Source organism: Ceratosolen solmsi, unplaced genomic scaffold (assembly GCF_000503995.2).
Source record: "Ceratosolen solmsi marchali unplaced genomic scaffold, CerSol_1.0 scaffold2, whole genome shotgun sequence".
NCBI classification, from domain to species: domain Eukaryota; kingdom Metazoa; phylum Arthropoda; class Insecta; order Hymenoptera; family Agaonidae; genus Ceratosolen; species Ceratosolen solmsi.
The window spans coordinates 7,218,076-7,240,316 of NW_011948422.1; positions in this window are offsets into that span (position 1 = coordinate 7,218,076).

Here is a 22,241-nt window from a genome sequence, read left to right on the forward strand (position 1 = left end):
GCTCTTCCATTTTACAGTTATAACAAGTTTCATAACATGGAGATGTTTTTCCTATCCAGGCCCTCGAGATCGAGAACATTTCTCCATGATACTGGGTGCTCGATTTTTAAAAGCCACGCCGGAAAGCGCTGACGGCCTTAAATCATCAACGACTAATCTTTATCGCTCATTAATCGAATAGATTTTTGCCCCGCCAAGCATACATACGGCTTCAAATTTTTGCATTTTAATCATTGATTTATAGAGAAAATAATCTTTAATTTATGAATAAAATAATCTTTAATTTATTGATTTGTTTTGTTTTCTTTTGTTTTCATTTGTTTTCTTTTGTTTTGTTTTTTTGTTTTTTTGTTGTTTTTTTTTTGTTGTTTTGTTTTTCTTTTCTTTTATTTTTTTTTTGTGTTTTGATGCTGCTACACGGCGATTGTCGCAAACTGAATATTTAAATTGCTAATAATTGCAATGAAACAGTGAATCTGATGAATGCAATTGAAATGCAATTGAACTCTCTATCGCTCAGCCTACGCTAACTTACGACCCTTCAACATTTGCTTATTCAACACTGTACTGACTGCACTGTGTAGGCCTTAAATTTCTTTATCACGATAAAACGCGTTATACTTCCTTAACCAATTCATATACAATTTCAGTACGATATTATCCCTTTATAGTCAAAACAAGGCCAACCAACGTAGAAATAATTAAAATGATGGTGAAGTTGCCGCGATAAATCACTAGAGCGTTACGCTCCCAACTGCGGTTATTCAACTGTTACAGAAGATCAAACAACCCATCATCGAAATTAGATTATATTAAACTTATATTAAACTCCGTGAAATAAACAATAATAACGCATACTCGCGAATGAAATAATGTCACAAATTAATGCCCTTCGCGTAAAATCGAAAGCAACGCACGAGTCAATCAGCTGTGGCCAACAATGGGCTATGGAATTATGGGGCCGGCCTAGTTCCTCAGGAAGCGCGACAAATTCTTGAAAAAGTTGCAGCGTCCATATAAGCCGCCCGGCCGATCGGCCGAGGCGTGCATAATTCCGGCTGACCGCAACCCTCCGGACAATGTACGCCACTCGCTGACCACTTAACCCCAGGCTGGTAAATCCCCGAATTAAAAGAAAGGGATTAAAACGCGGAGATGAGCGTATCCGCGCTCGGGAGGCTTACGGCTGCGAACACAGCTGGAATTTCATGTGGAGCCGTGTCGGTCAGTAGCGATGGCAGACGATGGCCTCTGTCCTATTGTGCCGGCAATGTGCCGTGAGAGTCGCGCGACTTTCACCGGCCGACGTATAATTGGAGACGGGACATTCGAGGGGAGGGCTGGGAGAAAAAGCGCGAAAAGCGCGACTACGTGAACGCTGTTCATCTTCCTCTACGGCTTTAACAACGGAACAACGGAATGGAGGATGAAGAGGCACGTTAACGAGGGTCGTGGGCGACAGGGGGTGGGACAGACGTTTCTCCGACAGGTGGCAATTAAGATATTTGTTCCGTCTTTTGTGTGTTGGCGCGAACGTCGACGTCAGCCTTGTAATCATTGACGGGCCACACTTTAGGGGAAAGGGAAGCATTTGATATTTTACCACCATCGAACTGGCCATTCTGTTCAGTTTATGACAACGAGAGCATTTGTTACGTGCGTTATTGACTTCACGCTGTAGAAGGCAACGAGCAATTTTTGAATCTCGTGCTCGTTATTGAAATAAGAAACTGAATATGAATAAAAGATAAGGCGAGACAGTATCCGTAGTTTTCGATTTTAAAAGAATACGACGTTAAAAGTGTAGGCATTCATTTTCTTTATCATGGGTTTGTTTGTTCCGTTTGGTCGTGGTAAACAGTACTTTGACACGATTTCACATGCCACAATTCCCATAGCGTAATTTGCCCTTTATCGATAAAACAGAAACAAAAATAAAGAAAGATATTTGCAAAATTGAGACCATTGTATGACGCGTAAGGATCGGCGTTTATTATCCAAATTACGTTATTCCGCGGCCTTACATTTAACGACTAACGGCACGAATTTATGTCCTACCCAGTACATTCAATATTATCCAAGGATATGATTTTCCTTACGAACACCTATAGCCTAAAAAAAATTCTTCGATAATAATAACATCAATTTTTCTTATGTTAAAATGGCATTCGGAGGTGGCATGGGAACAATGTATGAGCGCACGACAAAAGCTCAAAATTTCTCGTCCGATGAAAACTCATCTCGCCGAGTCCGAGGTTGTTAGACGGACGCGCACAAGTACGAGAAAAGGGGCGGGGAATTGAACGAAGTAGAAAATTCGTTCGTATTCTCAAATTTCATCCAAATTGGTGGAGTGGCGCTGCGCGTCAGAACGAAGGCGAAATTCAATTCCCCGATATCTGAATACGAGCCAATTACGCGTGATGTATGAACGTTGGGGGGTCCGTGTTATATGTATATTTTTGTCAATTTTCTTCGCGTGGTGGTCGAAATTTGAATGTCATGTCCCACTCCCCTTCCCGCCGCATATCTTTCACAATTTATTCCGATGCTGCGAGCGGCGCGTGTCTTTGCGTGGAGCTTCTGCGGATGATTTGCATTTTCAGGAATGGAACTTTTATATACTGATATGTATAGTCATCGAGGTAACGCTTGATCGTCATTATTTCCATCTGGCAGTATTCAAGATACAATAGCTGCCTAGGATAAAACGCAAAGCTCGTCCCATTGCGAGTTATTTGATTCCAAATCTCTTACCCCAATGGCAATAATTTGTTTGTTTTTTTTTTCTTTTTTTTTTTTTTTTTTTCATTGTTTTTCGCATGGTATTGGTAAGCGTATATCACTTCGTTAAAGTGACAAAGTGCGAGTGCGAGCGTTTCGAAGAGACGTTGAGAATAAAAAATTATGACAATATTTATTCATCGAGATAATATTCGAGTGAGCAACATCCGAATTCTCAATTAACCTACCTTCATAATAAAATGTTCGATCACTGGCGTTAAACATTAATGGCTACTTCGAAAAATCGATTACTTGGAAAATTGAACCATCCACCCTTCGTAATATACAAAATACATGAATGCATAAATGCAAGTCAGATTCGCAATTGATGGTGCGCGAGCAAATCCATCTATTCCCCTCCCGTTCCTATGACAAATCCAAATCTGAGAAGCGGCGATTTTTCCGATGATGCGCGCGCAGCTCAAATCATATTACGGAAATGATGATGGGTTCGATGTCGCCAACTACGACTCAATGGATGAACGTGAGATCAATGTGAATGCGCATATTCGTCTTTACAGCTTCTTTCTGACTTGTAATGTAGCGTCGCTCACGATCACTACGAATTCTTGATTTTTCGAGGATCTTTTACACCTTCTGAACGTCTCCTCTTAACCCAAATGCTGTACGAAAAATCCTTATCGGTTTATCACGGATGCTTTCTGTCGTAAAAATGAGCTTGTACAGTACGTAACGGGACTACGTATGCTTTTATTCTTTCTTCATTTTCTTTTTTTTTTAACATTTTCAAACTTAAGATCGTATAGTAAAGACAGTTTGAAACGGCTGAAAAAGCCGAAGACCAAGAAAATTCGATTATCTCGATGAGTAATAATGTTTTTCGTCAATAAGGTTTTGCCAAGTACGTTATTTCCCAATGCATTAACGTATGTGTCGCGTCTCGAGCAAAATTATTTCAATATATAATAATAATTACTGCTCAGGCGTGACTTGTATTTAACTCAACTAAAGCTTAGAGAGAAACAAGAGATACAAATAACGGCATATAATTTGTAAAGAAGTTTAAATAAGTTTAACGATATTGTAAAAATGAAAAATTGTAGAAAATTTTTCATGACTTAGTACACGCACGAATTTTTATCCTCAGCCTGCAATTTCTTACGATTTATCACGCTGACTAGACTATTGTCTATTTCAATCAAATCATTCTCATCTCTTTGCATTTATTCAGAAAAATATAGTACCATCTAATTCTGCGAATATTGGAATTTAAATTTAAATGTAAAAAATAAATTAGACATTACGAATATTTGCCAATTTACATTAAGACACGGAATAAAGAATGTATTCTCTGAAAACAAATTTACAGCTTTAAATTTGCGTTTTATCACGTTTAAAGAAATTTACAAATTTACAAAGTACCCTAATATATTAGCAAAGTCAGTAAACCAGATTAATGAGGAATTTATTCAATCAATCTTTTAGAATAATCTATGTCAATTTCATTAAATATTTACAATTATGTTAAAAACGATATAAACAACATGATCTACTCCATTAATATTCAGACCGATGACCAGACCGACAATGGGCTGCAAAAAAAAAAAAAAACATCTCATTTTCAACTCTCATAAGCATTTGCAAGCAAATATCGTCAATATTTCACAAAACTTGTACGAACAATCAATCATCTTTTCTTTAATGCAGCATTAATATAGAATTTTTTAGATACCTTTAACAATCTTATGAAAACGAACATTTTCGTAAAATCGTAAATTAATTTATTAATATTTATCGTCGTAAGACAATGAAATTCCAATAAAACATGGTGCAATCGTATAATACCGACTAGGCTAGACATGTTGTTCAGCCTTGTTTACCCTTTTTTAGAAAACAAAAGACTCGCTTGTTCTATAAAATATGCGCAGCTAATGCTCGATCGTTGAGAACCAGAAACATTGACAATTTATCCTCGCGCTCTTGTATGAAACGACGCTCAGCTCTTATCTCAATGTACGCATCTATTATATTGATTATCCTTTCTGTTAAACGCAGTTGCTTTACTTTATCAACGGACACGTAGCCACGTACATTTATCCTATCAGTTGCACTCGTATCCATCCAAATTGCATCAGCTCGTAAGATCGCTGAATGGACAATAAAATTCAAAAAAAAAAAAAAAAAAAAAAAAAAAAAAAAAAAAAAAAATCAAACCCCATATTTACGTAACTCGCCACCAATAAAATAACGCCGTGGCGTAGTTTTCCTTCCAAACAAGCTGTCACTCGCGCGTCATTTCTCAAATGCGGCTTTTTACAAATCGAATGGAGAGGCTTGTTACGTACATTGTTTGCGGCTGGCCAGTCCGGTGCATAAAGGGCGCTGCATTAATAAAGTTCGCTGCAGGAGGGCCACGTGCAGTGTTTGCATCCAAAATTAAATGTCTGTTTGCGAATATGTGCACGCGCATCCGAAAAGATGAGCGCCGTCGGGATAGCCTGGGATATTCATGGGGTGCGCGGGAGCTGCGACGCATCCTCGTAACGTATTCGCTCTGATCCTGTGCCGCGGCAATCTGATTTTCATACAAAGAGGATGACGCGGAGGGGCGGGGGAGGGAGAGAGGGAGAGAGAGGGAGGGAGAGAGAGATAGAGAGATAGAGAGATAGAGAGATAGAGAGATGAGAGAGAGAGAGAGAGAGAGAGGAAGGGCATACAACCCAGGGGCGAGCGGTGAAGGAGGCTTGAATAAATTCCGGGATTCCGGGGATTGACTTGCTCGTCGCCTTCTTTATTTGCTTGGTCGTCGCTGCCGGTGGAATCAGGAATGAGAGACTCGAGATTTGTAAGGATTGCGGGAGGACGATGGCCGTACCTACGCTATGACTTTTTTGTGCCGAGGCAACGATTGGACCTACCGCGAGTGACTTATTAAATAAAACATCGCTTATGCGAATGAAGATTGTCGCGTGAATAATTGCTGCTTTATTAGCGTTACGTGACATTTTTTCATGGATACATAACGAAATATGTTGCATTTGGGAATACCGGCACTATAAATGAGAATTTTTAATCGCACGTTAAGTATGTTCACCAATCACCAGCCCTCCGATAAGTGACCCTATCAAAATTATTTTATTATAACGTTACGTCACCGCTCGCAATTTATGTTGAAAGCATTTCAGTTTCACATGGTCAATGTTTCGATAAACTGTACGAATTATATCGTAATTTTTACATAATACATTAGTTGTATTTTGAATTGTAAGATAAAATTTTTTCACTAACTTATAGTTTGATATAATAATGTTAATTCATGGCTCACGAAGCTGTCATTTCTAGCTAATTCTCTGAAATAATTAATCTGCTCATTATTCTAAAAATTAACTCTTAACTAACTTACTTGGTCTGACTCTCCAATGCTACCGCTCCAATGTTACCACTTGCACTATGTTTGTGCCTGTCACTAATCTATATGCGCAAAAGTTGCTTAAAATGGAACCTTGATAAATTGACAGCACAGAAGTATACGTTACGAGTAAGAAGTTACTCGCATTAGATAAGTAAATTTCTCGCTAAAGTTTTAAAAATTAATTATCAAGTTTTGCGCAATGTTATGCGTATTTCATAAGTTATTAATGATTTGTCTTTGGAAATTCTAAGCCTGATGTATCGAATAAATAATTTACACACACACACACACACACACACACACATATATATATATATATACATATTTATATATATATTATATTAAACACAGTGCATTCGCGCACTGCAAATTCATTTGGATACAAATTTCTTTTAACGAAAGACGCCTGATTTTTATTAGATTTTCATAATATTATAAAGCGACGATTCGTAAACTGTGAAATTTGAATTAAAATTATTATAATATTACAAATTTTTATAATATTTCAAGCACACTCGTACATACTTCACGAATGAATAACTAAATTCATATGTAGATTAAATCGGATTTTCAATTACGAAGAAAAATGATGTTTGAATTCTTAAGGTATGGAATGCAAATATTGATTCAGAATTCTAAAGAAAATGGACTCCGTGAGTACTGGCGGCCTCTACTATGCCCGACGTATTTATTTACCTAAATGCTTTTTGGATACAGCAGTAGAGATAAAAAAGCATACAGCGTAACATCAAAGTCAATATTTCCCCGATGGACCAGAAAGAAAAATGTATGCGAATGTCCCGCGTAATATAATTTATTTCTTCAAGCATCTATTGAGGTATCCATCTCCTTTGATGTGAATCAGACTTTATTGAATACAGCTGCATACGATCGAAGGATTTCAATCAAAGCCAGCCGGTCCCGGCCCCGTCTTGCTTCCAGATTAAGGGCAAATTCGCAATTACTTGGATTATGCGCGCCACTGCGATACCGTCACAAATTTCGCCTCCTATCCTCCAAATTAACTCCACTAGCCTGCAACGCGTGTATACCTTTATATCCGGAAAAGTCGCATAACACTAATATTATTTTGCAAATTGACGTTTAACTACGTAAAGATGAATTAGCGCAACTTAAAATCACCATTGTGGTGAAATTACACTCGCAACGGTCATTTTCACTTTGTGACAATAAAAGTGCGGCATCAACGATATGACATCTTTACGGCATTTACAACGTTATAATTTCATGATTTTATTGGCTAACTGAAAGACGCTATCTGTACATAAAAAAAAAAAAGAAGAAAAAAGTATGATTCGCACTTTGTTATGTCGGGAATGGCGCTCGGAGAACCTCCAAATCGTTCCCATAATACACACATTTTACTATTTCGAGAAAAAATAAAGGAGAAATCCCCGCTTTTTCATCTTTTTATGTTTATACCTGTCGCTATAACTGCTCGTGAGCAGACATCGCACGTAAAGTTCCCGCAAACCGGTAGTCACAGGAGAGACTGTATTATTTACTTTCCCCACGTGTCAAAGCGCAACCATAAAGATTTGGGTTATACACAACAACAACAACAGGAAAAAAAAAAAAAAAAAAAAAAAAAAAAAAAAAAAAAAAAGACAGGAAAAAAAAAAGAAAAAAAATGAAGGAAAGAAAAAAAGAGCGTTCACACCCCTTAGTGGAGATAGGGCTGGCACACGGTGCGGAGCGAATAGTCGTACTTCAGGTTACGCAAACAAAAAAAAAAAAAGTCATCCCTTCTCGTTGGTAGATGGTTGCAATGAGTTATGCTTTGTTAAGAAACAAGTTTACTTCAATTGAAAAAAACGTTGTAAACCTGAAAAGGTAACAGTTTATACATAATGCCCGTGTCTATTATATTATAGAATATATATTCATCATAAATATTTAAATATATATATATATATATATATATATATATATATATTTTATTTTCATTATTAATAATTAATATTAATTATTTATATATGATTTAATCGTGTATATGGAATTTCAGAGCCATATGATAAATTTCCCTGGTTAGCAATAAAATCTAATTTGTGACTGTTTCATCGACAAATACAATTCATTAGGACATATTTTACTCCGAGGCAATATATATTTTAAGGACTATAATCTTTAAGTTATTTTATGTACTTGAAATATTTAAATATGTTTTATCTTTTCACTGCATATAAATAAATATTGAATTCGTTTTACTACATATAATAGTCAGCATTTTTGTAATCTTTCTGACTTTTATTACATTACTCAATGGAATAACATACCTCTACGTAATATTGGAATTGATTGAAAAAATGATCCTTATTATCCGAACCTTTGCACTCAAATGCATTCCAAAAGCTATCATTGGTATTTTCTCAATACCTCCTTCTCTTATTCGTCAAAAATAAAAAACAAAAAACAAAAGGACAAAAACAAAAGAAGCCAATAGCCGAAATATGTATTCCTTGTACTCGCTTTCATCCTTGTATACAACGCGAAAGTAGCACGACCGAGCGCTTACATTTGACATTCCGTGTGTGCCGAGTGACAACATTTTTAATTACGAAAGCATTTAAACTTTCTGGCTTTAATATAGCAGCTATGCGATTATATGCATAGCAATAAGCGACGAAAAGTGAATGCTTTGGCTAAAAACTCCATCTGTAGGCAAATTGTTTAATTACTGGCCATTGTAAGGCCGCGCAATCGAGGATTACATAACTGCTCGGGAAAAATGAAATTTTTATATTTTCCCGACAGTTCAAGTGGAACTGGAACTGGAACTTTTTATTAATTTATCATTTCCTATATTGCAAAAAATTACAAAGGTCGAGCGAATTAATTAATGCACGCTTCGGGTCATAGTGCGTATTCGAGTAATTTTAAGATCGTTCTCGGCCGCAAAATTGAAAGCAAGTTTTGTCCATCAATGAATATTCATTGCATTCTCACTCGCTTGCCCAATTATTCCATTAACGACCGATCTATTACATAAGAATGGCAAAGCACCGTATATTTACATTGAAGAGTTGCGTATTTTCCGAAGATAACCGGCATATGTCGATAAACTTGTCGATCCAGGAACAATAAAGCGACACCGTCAGCGTCATGAGAGAATACGCGATTCTGCGCGGAAGGGCGGGAAGGGATGGTAAAAAGGGCGAACGAGCGAGTAGATTTACATTTTGTATAAAAGATAAAAAATAAATAAATAAAGAAAAACAAGGAAAGTAACAACAAACCCGTATCATCGAATGTAATAAAGCAAATGTTTACGATTCATAAAAAAGTAATGAGTCTCGGTTGCTCTCAATTTGACGAATATTACACGTATCATGCACTTCTCGCGTGCGCGCGCGCTCACGTTACATGCGTAAGTGTCGATGTTGTTTTCGCGTATGAGAACTAAAACGAGAGGAGAGGCGGAAAAAACAGAGCGACCGAATGAACATCAAAAACGGCTGCTGCCGGTTAACCGCACTGGCACGACCCTTTCCCTCCCACTCGCCGAATCGCCCTTTCTGCACCCTTGCCACCGCCTCCCCCGCCAAACCCTGCACCCTTTAGTGATTAAAAACAATTACCGTTCCGACATTGGCCTCCTCCTTTACTCTCTTCCTCCTCCCTGCCATCCACTTATTCACTCTCTCTCCATCTCTCTATCTCATTCGCTCTCTCTCCCCTCTCTATCACTCTATCTATCTCTCTATCTCTCTCTCTCTGTCTATCCCTATCTCTATCCCTAATGAGTGCAGCTTCGATGAGAAGGTGGAATCTCGTAGAATCGACGAGGAAGAAAGAATAAAGGAATCCTCAAACATCATACTATCCTGCGGGTTATAGTCGGATCCGGATATTCTACTGTCCTTCTTTCTCTCTCTCTCTCTCTCTCTCTCTATATATATATATATATATATATATATATATATATCCCTTTCCTTTTACCGCTCTCATGCTCATTCTCTGTTTACGCGGTACATTCGCATGAAAATATCCGCCACATATAATCCATACATTCTCCGTCTCTTCGTTTACGTATGTAAGCCAACTCATACATATGTGCATACGTATGCGTAAATTAATATCCACACAATCTAATATACTAGCAATTGTTCGCATCTATGCATTTTCACATATGCCTACACCAGCACATTATCTCTAGCTCCAGTATTCATGTATACGAATTAACTTGATGCAATATGTGATAAAAAATGCAAAACGAATAACCTGGGCAATTCACATTAACATTGAATTTATTAAGGTATTTGTCATTTGAATGCATTTTGTTTGGCATTTATAATAACAACTAAGTGAACTAAGCGAAAATAAACAATAATACAAAGGTGAAAAAATCTTCCAATATCACTCATTGATTACAATTCATAAACTAACAATGAAAGTGGAATAAAAGAAAACAATAAATCAACTCGAACATTATTCATTTAAATAAAATTCCTATACGATTAAAATCTAGTGGAATTAAATTCTACTAAAAAATTCTAAATGCAGCCTGTTTAGCTTGAACAACACTAATTTAATAAATATCTAATGTACATTGATTGTGTTAGAAAACATTTATCGTGCACTGTTCATAAATTTACTTAATTTCATAATAAACAAGATAGTAATTAGATTCCATATTGGGGTCTGCGCTCTCTATTACATTAACGATCGTATGAAAGAAATAAAATTTATCAATAATTATAAATTAATAAACGATTGTTAGTTAGAAAAGCTGATGAAAAAAAAAATATATATATATATCGGCATGAATATCTAGAAACTAGTTAACTTTATGAAATATTTGAAATGTAAAAGTAATTATGACGTAAAGAGGCAAAAGCTACAGCTAACTCATTAGCTTAGGTTACGTAAACAGCATTAAGTGTAAAAATTACGTTATAATAGCTCGTATAATTGCAAGTAAATACACCGATATTTTTGGTAAACGAGGGTCGCGTCGGCAAGAAGCTGACGCGAAAAACATTTCCAAATTCAAATATCCCAATCATATATTACGCAGTGAATCATCCACACGCACACAGAGCGGCCTAATGCAAACGAAGAAAATACTTTGAAGCGCTCGCGCGCATACACCATTATACGCAAGTGCAGTACACGGTTAGGCGAGTAAGAGATCCAGAATATATATTTGTTGCGGGGTCGGTCGCTTGTATGACCAGAGGGTCTACCCTGGTGAAACACATCACCGGGATTCTCCAGAGCTCTCCTCGTGCCAAATCTCGAAATAACTCGGCGGTCGTATAGAGTAGCGCCGCACGACGTTGCACAAGAGCGTTTTCTCTCTCCCTCTTTACCTCCGCACCTTTTCCTCAATATTGCGCGGTCGAAACGTTGCGCAGTGGGTGGTTGGCGAAGCGGCGGGAGGGATGATGGGATGGCGGGGGGAGGGGGGATACCGAGTGAGAGTACAAGGCTCGAGTTGTTCAGATGAATTCCTTCGGGCCTTCGGAAATATCATCTCACTAATTAACAATTACGTGGCGAGAGGGCCGAGGGGGGAGTAAAAGGGAAAATGAGAGAAACAAAAGGAGAACATTGAGGGTTGACTAATTAACAATTAGATGGGAAAAGAATTTGAAAATTAGAGAGCGAAGAATATGTGTATTGAGCGCTCTAACATTTCAATACCATTGAGACACACAATTTATGTGCCTTTCACAAAATTACGTACAATACTCATCTTGGGCAGTGTTAATAATTATTTCTTAATAGCTTACAAAATAAACAATTATCCTACGAAAGATCTAATAGTAATATATTTGGCGCTGTTTGATTGTTTTTCCAAGCTCGAGAACTCAAATAACAGACGAAATAGTGCGTGAAATGACAAAAGTATCGGGTAACATGGGTAATTAAATTAAAAAACTGAACTTGGCTGGTGTTTGCATTTTAATATTTTTGGAAACTCGCTGAACAATTAAATTATCAAAATTTAATTTCGTAAATGAGAAACCTGAAAAGTAACTTGCCCGTGATGGCGGCTAAATAATTAATTTACTCTTTCTCATCCCGGGAGAGCTGAGCGAGTCACTTGGATGTTTCCGAGAGAATCGCGTTAATCGAGCTGCACCCTACTAAAGCAAGAGAGAATTAGAGCCGAAGAGAAATAGAAAGAGAATGTGCGTGTGCGTGCGTGTGCGTGTGCGTGTGCGCGTGTGTGTGTGTGTGTGTGTGTGTGTGTGTGTGTGAGTGAGAGAGAGAGAGAGAGGGAAAGCCAAGTAAAAGTTACCAGCAACAATGGAGTCCAACCCTTAACGATTACGATTATGAATATGAATGGAGCGTACGCTGTTCGCTCCTGTTCTTCCTTTCCATCCTCTTCCGCTTTTCCCCTTCTTTCTCTATAACCCCCCTCCCTCTCTCTCTCTCTCTCTCACTCTCTCTCTCTCTCTCTCTCTCTTTACATGTCTTTCTCGTCACTTTCTGACTTTCTGCCTATTATAACTTTGTTCCTATATCGCTTATGCTTTTGTATCACTATAAAACATTCCGTTTTTGCGTTTCTTACGGTATTTTACTTACATTTTTACAGCTTCCTATTAATCAGTTGTATTTACTTTTTAAATTTTATTATTATTATTATTATTATTATTATTATTTTATAAGTGCTTATAATATATTTATATTTCTTCTATATTATATTTACATGCTGTTTAATTAAAATATCTCATACGTTAATTTGCTATGCATTGGTAAGGTGTATTTATTAAAAATATAATATGATCAAATATAGTATAATTTAATTAAACAGCATGTAAAATTTAATTAATATTAGTATATATGCAATATCGCCTGAGACTTTATCTTATTTAGACTGCCAATTGTCATGTAGCATTAAAAGCTGTTTGCTATATAGAAAGAGAAAGAAGCTCACAAGTGTTTTTCTTTAGTTAGATGGAAATGTCAAGAAATTCTAAACAGGATATAATTTAGAATTAAAAATTTCATAAATGTCATTGTTTCGAGTTATTCCGCGTAATGTTCATTATGTTTCGTAAATTAGGACATAGAAATAGAAATTCAATTCGGATGAAGTACTTCAATACGTATTTAATGTATTATTTTTTTATTTAATATAGAACAAAAAAATAATTTTAAATAATTGTAGTAGCTTCAATGCTTTTAATATATACAAATTTCTTTCGGAATTAATTACTCATTCAAGATTTTTTACTTAAATCTCCAAAATAAATATAAAAATATTCATAAACATTCCCTTACTAACGAAGAGAATAATAATAATTACGTTCTAATGTAATTCCTTCTTTGTAAATTTAATCAATTTAAACATGATGATCTTTTTTGTTGTTATTTCTTGAATATTTAAGTCAGAAGTTAACAGCTGTAGCACATTTTAATTGTACAGCTCTAAAAAGAAAATTACTTTATCCAATTTAATTTGAAAAAATTACTAGATACACACACACATATATATATATATATATATATATATATATATATATATATATATATATAGTTCACGTCTCTCAATTTGAAAGGATAATAATTCATTTATATAAGCGAAAAAAATAAGTAATTTAAACTTACAAATGAGTTGTAATACTCTCCATCATTTTATATAAAAGAAAGTAAAATTTGATAAAAACTAAGGAATGATGGAGTCATATATTGTGCACTATATATAGAATTATCCTATTATATTGAAAATATATTAACTAAAGTATGTAGGAACAACTACAATGTTAAAACAAATATCTCTTAGCGCCTATCGCTTCTCTCCATTATAACAAAAAAAGTAAATAATTTTCGTCCTATCACAGGCAAGATATAAGAGAAAAATTTGTAATACTATCCTTCATTGCTATTTTCCGTAACTTTAAACGCGAGGAAATACTAAACTTCAAGGGCGAACAAAATAATACGACATTGGGAAAAAAAAATTTCAAGGTATTTATGGGGCTTGCGATAGCGATCGTGGAAATGGATGAGCCATCGGCTGTTATAATCTTGTATTGTTAAATACATTAATTATTATTAAATTAATACGTTATGTACTCATTTTATCTCCATTAACATTTATTATCAAGCTGTTATCCGACATCAAGTTGCCCGACAGCACTAATCTCCACAATTAAAACAAAACGAAGCTGTAACATGAGCATTTCCCGTAAAATAGCTTTTACTATACATCCGATAAATAAATCTATATATTTACCTTTTAGCAAATATAATTAATTATCTGACTGTGTAATGTGCGCATCAATTACACAGCGGATTCACATGCATTGCTATAATGCGCACACCTCGTAAATATAACATTTTTTATTCTTTCTAGGCACAAATTCGCTGTCCGGTAATGGCGCTGACGAGCAACGATCGCTTATCGTGCAAATAATTCTTTCCAGGCAGTAAGATTCTTAATAAATTTATTCTTAATAAATTTAGCATTTCCCTTACGTACCTTTCATGGATTTGGTTTACCGAAAAGACATCTACAGCGCTATTCAATTGCTGTCCTTTTTAACAACGTCATACCTTCCTCATTTTCATTTAGACAATTAATGAGAGATTGTAATGGCCGTAGAAAAGTAATGGAAATAGAAGCAATTATTTTAATAAATAATATAATGGCCAATATTGCTATTACAGTTTCATACATCAAGAACATTATTGCCAGTATTCCGCGACTATTTGAAATAGCATCATAATGTAAAAAATTAGAGTGCAATTGGTTTACAACGAATAATGAATTGATCAGGGTAGGCGCCGCCTGAGCGCGAAGTCACATCCCATAAACGACAGCGAATCTGAGTAAAAATGAGCGGTGTCGGTGAGGGGTGAGGGGCGGGGGGAGGTGGTGAGGTTTATGAGGGGGGGGGGAGTATAAGGGTTAATGCGAAATGTAACGTAAGAGTCGCGCTTTTACACGCGGTCGTGCACTTGCTTTTAATTGATCGCCGGCACATTGGAATACGTGGTCGGCCATTATTTATTCGGACCGGGTCGAGCATTCGATTTGTCGGGGGCGTTGAATAATCGCCGCCAGGAAAATGCGAATTTCGGACAGAATTGAAGCGCCGAGTTATTATGTGCCCTTCGGCTCTGGCGACGGGCTTTCCACGCGTCCCATGTGGATTATTAAAGCTTTTCCGACTTACTGGCGACAGTGCGTCCGCTATCTGGGCGTATTCGCCATGCTAGGGATTTATCATTATTCCTTGCCATTAATTGACATCGATCGATACAAGTACTTTTGGTGTGAAGAGAATTTTTCGTTGCACTAAGGCTTGGTGGTGTTTGGATATGCGTTAGAGCCGGTGTTGCAACGTTTGACGCACGTTTTTATTATATCATTGATAATATTATGTTTGAATAATTAGTGCTTTGATCGATGGGGTGATGAAGGTGCACGTACTTGTCCATTATAATTAAAATATTAAGGATTATATGTATGGTCGTCTTGTCATTGAAATTTATTTGCAAACATCCATATATTTCTTACTTTACACACACACACACACACACACACACACACACACATATATATATATATATATATACAGTAAGGTCTCTTTATTATCATTTTATCTTTCATCAAATTGGCATCTGTAAGTAATTAGTAATTTTATTCGAAAAATAAATTTAATCGAGCCGCTGATATTTCCTCCCATCGACTATTAGAAGCTGTGCAAGAATTAACAACACGTAACCACAATATAATGGAGCATGCAGAATTATTACTAAAGTTAAAATCGTTTGTTTCGGTGTCTGACGTTCGCGTTTTAATGGCTCGCACTTAAGACGAGACCGTTTGTTTTATTATTTCTGAAAATGCATCTGGCTTATCTGTATTATCATAATTTTCGTATTTTCTTCACTCACGAGGAAGTGGAAAGTCACTTTACGCGCTAAAAATTCACCTATTCCTTTGCATTTCCCCGCATCGTTAAAAAGAAATATTAATCCCTTAAAAGACTATGAAACTTAATATATAATATTTTCCTTATTTCTGAAGTAGCGCGAGCCAGCGCGTATCTGAGCGCGCGTTAGTTCGCGTAAAATAAATCATACGTTTGAGAGAATTTTCAATTTAAAACTCTCACTCGTGCACTCGCATAAAATGTGAGAGGAACGGCTCGTGAAAAGCTCGTCCCCACTCCCCCTCCCCCGTGCCCCTGCCCGACCCCTATTTCACTATCGCATACACAAATCTCTCACTCGCTCTCACTATTTCTCTCTCTCTCTCTCTCTCTCTCTATCTCTATCTCTATCTCTCTCTCTATCTCTCTCTATCTATCTCTCTCTATCTCTATCTCTCTCTCTATCTATCTATCTGTGTGTTACTCGCACACTACATAACTTGTACATCCCATCTCTCTACACGCGTGTAATTTTTTAATTTCGACAAAGGTTCGCAAACAAAAGTCGACGTGTGACGCAATGCTTCTTTTTTTCCACGTTCCTCCGCTCCTCGCCCCTCGCGCCATTTTTTACGTGGCCGCGTTGTTTGTCGGATTGCTCATCCGCAACACAAGAGCAAGGGAGCGCGATAGAGGTCACGGGAAAGGGGGAACAAGGGAGGGGAGGGAGAAAAGGTAGAAGAGAGAATTAGCCGTGAGGAGACATTATAGCGTTCACTCTCACTTCTCTCTCTTCTCTCTCTCTTCTCTCTCTCTCTCTCTCTCTCTCGTTTCCTTTGGAAGATGGTCGAATGCCAACTGCAAGAGCAGCGGCAAATAACTGGAATTGTTGGCAGTCGTGTCGCGCCGTGCTATGCCGAAATTCAGAATGGCAAATGCCGAGGGAACGCAGCTCCGTTGTGCCCTCTTTAGTCGACCGAGCGTTCGGTTCAACTGAATATCCGCGAATAGTTCCTTCTGTTCTCGTATAGCTTTGACTGGACGGGCTGGACGACTCGGATTGCTCTTGCGAGTCTTTCGGCTCATTTAAGAGAGTCGCCTAATTGGCAAAAATATGTCCTAACCTCGGCCGCGCCGACATTTGTGTCTTATTTTGTCTTATTTTATTTTATTTCTCAATCTACTTTTAAGGAGATAACAAGCCATTCGCCTATTTTCTCGTTAATGAACGACAACCGAGGGCGGTGATTCTTTAGCCGGATATCGGAACTTTAACATTCACTTTGCCCAGCGATTCGAGCGTGCTGCGCGCTAAGCTTCTCTCCAGAAAATAATAATCCCATCAAACTCGAACGATGATGAGTTTGTATTATTATAGAGTATTATAATAAAGCAAAAAACAGCTTCCGTTTGTTCTCCATTTCATCGCCTCCATTTCACAAGCTTTTTGGAGGATAATGAATCTATTATTAATGATGAAAACAAACTTAGATTGGGTAGTTACGATAAAGACTACGATTGATAATCGATATTTCCTTACTTCTTTTCAACGGAAAAGATTTGATGAATTTGTAAATATTGTTAAATAAATGTATGTTGCGCTTGCTCATCGGGATATTTACCATATCCATCTTTCAATTTCGCTGAAATTTCCACGAATTCTCGGCAATTAGTAATGTCGTAGATGTTGTATTAATAACCGAATTTTAATGTGAAACAACCGTGGATTTCTACTCTATCTAACCTCACCTTTAACTACTGTAATAATCATTTGAATTAAATTGATATCCTAAGCTAATTCTGCTCTTTAACGCATATATTATTCGATGCTGTATATTTATTATGAATATCTTGAAGGTTTTAATGAAATAGCTTATTTTATGAATGAATGAGCGGGTGATATCATTGCAAAATCGTTGCCAAAAATTATAAAAAATATTTTTGTCTCCCAAACCAACTCTTGATTTGGTTTCACTGAAATTTCTCATTACCATGAAAATATATCGAGTTAATTTTTCATATATCGAGTATTTATATAAATTGTTCATTAATATCAAATTGCCTATATATATTATGAAAAATGATCAATTTTTGTATTATTATATTGCTTCTTTTTGTTTAAAAATGTAAATGTTCAAGTTATGCAATACTTGGGGCACAATTAATGCATCGAAGAAGATTAGATGAGAAATCTGAGAATGCCGTATAAGGTTAATTACAAGAATAATGTAGTTTACGAATATTGGTTCGCAGGAATTTTAGTTAAAAGCCAACAACATCACTGACCGATCAAAGTCAATTCCCTATTCCCCAAAAACACAGAGTTTCGCAGATTCGCTTGTCAGCGCCGGCAAATCCAACGGGCCGAGCGGCACTCTCAGCGCGTGAAAATTGAAATTGAAATCGCAGAAGGCAAGGCGAGAGCTTCCTCCACTCGGAGGAGGAAACAATTTAATTGAGAGGAGGTTTAAAAGAGAGACGCGAGCAGAGTAGATTCGGCTCATCTTGTCGCGGTCAGTGCTTTGTGCGCTGCTGCGGGAAAAGTCTCTGCGCTTGACAAATTTCAACGGTCGGGGCGGCGGGTTGCCTGTGGGGCGAGGCGGCTAGAGGGGGAGGCGGGAGGATCGACGCGCGAGGCGCGAGGCAATTATCCGAGTTGTCAGCCGGTCGCATTAATGCCTTCGTGTGTCCGCGTGCATAAACACGGGGCCGATGGGACGGAAAGCTCCGGGGATGGCACCGATTTCGTTTGTGAGTGCGTTACGCTTTCAGTTGTAACGCGTTACAAAGTACAATTTGTACGGATTTACGGGCACGTATAACGCACGGATTATGGTCGCTTTGTGCGGAGAGGCACGCGCCCGCGAGAGCGAGTGAGAACGAGCACGACGGCAGCCGTCGAGCATGGGGCTTGACCGGGAGTCGGATATTTTTCGTTACAGAAGCGCGGAGATATGAATTTATGATTAAAATTACACAAAGTCACTTTACAGCGTGACCAGTCCGTGTAACGAGATACTTGGCGAAGCGAGAAATAAACGCGGCATTGACGCCGAATAAAAACCAAGAGATATGGGACTGAATATGTTTGTGCGCCAGGCTCGCGTCAAAGGGGCGTTCGAGTCGTTAAAGAATATTGGTTATTTAATGCTCGCACGGATGATCCGAAAAATATTCTTTCATAAATAACGGACCTTAAATTCAAAGTTAGCGCGAATAACAGCGTCAACGTCCTTTACTATTTCACAAGATGCTAAATTATACTGGATGCACCCGATGCGTTGCGGAATTTGTATTTCCGAGTAGTTGCCAATAAGCAATAATGGCTCGCTGGAGAGAAAATTTAGAAAATAAAGGGTGGCGTTGCTATAAGTGTCTTAGTAGCTTTAAGGACAGTCGAATCAAAATTTGCTCCTCGAAGCGCCAGTCTCTCGAATACTTTTTTACAATAACGTCGAATAAGAATATTGCAATTCGAGAGTCTTATTGAGCCGAATGGCGTGTTTTAAGTAGATTCCCCCCCCCCCTCTCCTCCCACAGTCGACGCACGAGAAGCTGACAAACGTGCGAGGGCGACGATTTGTTCGAGGATCCGGTGACTATCGGAGGCTTATTACCTACTCTCTGTCGGTAATTTCGTCGCAGCAATGGCCGAGGGCGGCACGCGCAGCCTCAAGACTTCCGTTCAATTAGCTCGTGGGACGAATGGCAAAGGCGCGAGGCAAATGGCAAAGGCTCCTCGTATCTCCTCGTCCGTAGTTCGGCCAATGGACGAAAGTCGCCGCGGGCTACCTGACGCACGTCGGCGCCGTGCGTTTTCACGGGTAGCATGGGAAACACTCGAGGCCTCATCCCCATGGGCGAAGAGTCGCCCTGGCCCATTGAGCAGTCGAGTGCGCACATTTGGATGCTCGCGTGCGCACTGGTTTGGGGGGTAGGGAGGGGGTTCGCTGTGCAAATTGCACTTTGCCATTCCCGCATATACATCGCTTGTCTTTTTGTTTCTCGAGAGTTCGTCATTTTCTTTATTCCAGCGCCCGGCCGTTCACGCGATCAATGCAACACTTTTCGCCAATTCGATTTGGAGCCCGAGGCTCGCGTTACCGTGAAAGGCTCGGCCCCAACCACAAGAGGCCTTTTTATCATTCGCTCCGTGCGGCGACCATAGAAATTCCGTATTTCGCGTTATGCGAATTTTCGATTCGAACTATTAGCACTCCTCGTCGCTTTGCCGATCAATCGATCTCATTGTATTCGAGTAAATAATACACGACTGGCATTCACGTTAAGCTGCAATTATACCTCGACTATAATTAGCCTTTAATTTTACGTGACTAGTATGCAAATCTATCCCATCCAGGTTCAACTTAAAAATATTGTACTTATCTATACGTTTCCCTAGATAGATCATTATCGCGCTAAAATTACAGTAGGATTACAATCTTGAGTATTTATGATCGAAGCATTGTTAAAGATTATTTCTTTTGCACACACTCGCGCCCTCCCCAGAAAAGAAATACATATAAATTTATATAAATATATATATATATATTTGGAATTGTCAATTTAAGGAGTACTAACGCCTCATTTTCTATATAATAATGATAATATATTAAATAGCAAATAAATAATTTATTATTCTCTTAAGATGAATTATGTAACGCGCATTAAATATGAATTATTAGAACAATTTATTTCTCTTTTGAAGCTGCTAATTTTCAAATAATTTTAATACCTTCGTGATAAATAGAATATTCCCATTCCTCATTCGCCTACAAATATTCAAAAACTGATTACTTTGAGGGTACAACTAAAGCGATTCTCGTTAAATGCTTCTTTTTTTTTATTACAGCATAAAGACTTGGAGCGAGATTTTTTTGTTCTTTTTTTTTAAAAGCAAAAAGTAATCGGCCGCAAAATGATAAAAGATAATCGAAGGCTCGAATATTCAATAAATTCGCCCTTGTACACGAATGCCAGGCATTTCACCTTATCGTATATACGAATAATCGTCGATTTTTTCACTCTACTTTTTATCTCGTGAGCGCTTCCACCTGCCCCCCCCCCCAAATCTCTCCCCTTATCACCCTCCCCAACCCCTTATAACCGCCGTTGAACTTGTACCTGTTAACCCTCCTATTTTTCTGTCTCGCTCTAGCAGTCGTTCATTGATTTCGTTACTCAATGCTCGACTTATGTTGCTACTCTACGGGGAAAATGCCGAGTATAATGTCAAACAGCACGATGCGCATTTGATGGATTTCGCGCATTACGAATTGCCAGGAGTACGCACAGGATCGTAAGCGACAGGAGCCAAGCGGGGCTCGATAAACATTTTGAAAAATGAATTCGTCGTGTGCTTATGCATAGTCGAGCGAGGCCCGGTAAAGAGCCCCCGATTAATCGACAGTGAACCGAGTGACTCTGCTAAACTCGCATTCCGAGACTGCGAGCCGTATCTTCTCTCTCGCTCCTCCTCCCATATCCCCCTCTCGTCCCGCTCTCATTGCCAGCGATCTGACTCTTCCCTCCCTCCCGCCCACTCTCTCTCTCTCTCTCTCTCTCTCTCTCTCTCTCTCGTATACACTAGCGGCACAGTTGTCAGCATTGTTGCACTTCACGATAAGGTCGTTAGTGCGAATGACGCAACATAAAATAAAGCGAAATAGTGCGCAAGCTAGAAAGCAATGTACGCACACCCCTTGCAATGGATGTGTCGGGCAAAAAGATCCTTTTTGCGTTGTTTGAGGTATCGTCGGGACTATAGTATGGCATTATCCTGACCGAACGCTTATATAATAGAAATGGATTATTTTTCTGAAGCTTTTCCCAAGCTTCAGCGCCATTTATTATATGTGAAAAAAGAGCTCGAGTAGCGAGTAGCGCTCGTCTTTGGACTAACTTTCTTTTTTTTATGTTGTCATACGACAATGAAGAATGCCATATGCTTATTTAGTTTTTTTTTTCTCATCGTTTTCGCTAGTCACGAATGTGCGCTAGAATTCAGTGCCGTAATTATTGGTTATGAAAGTTTTGGTATTGATTGTGATCGAGCAGTTTCTTGAATTAGAAATGAAGCTTACCATCCTTTCATATCCTAGAATAAGCTCAATAAACTCCGAGCACATAATCGTTGAATTATAAAAGAAAAAAGAAAACCAAAACAAACAAACAAACAAAATTGACATATTAATTTGAAGAAAACGAAATTTTATCTTGCCACT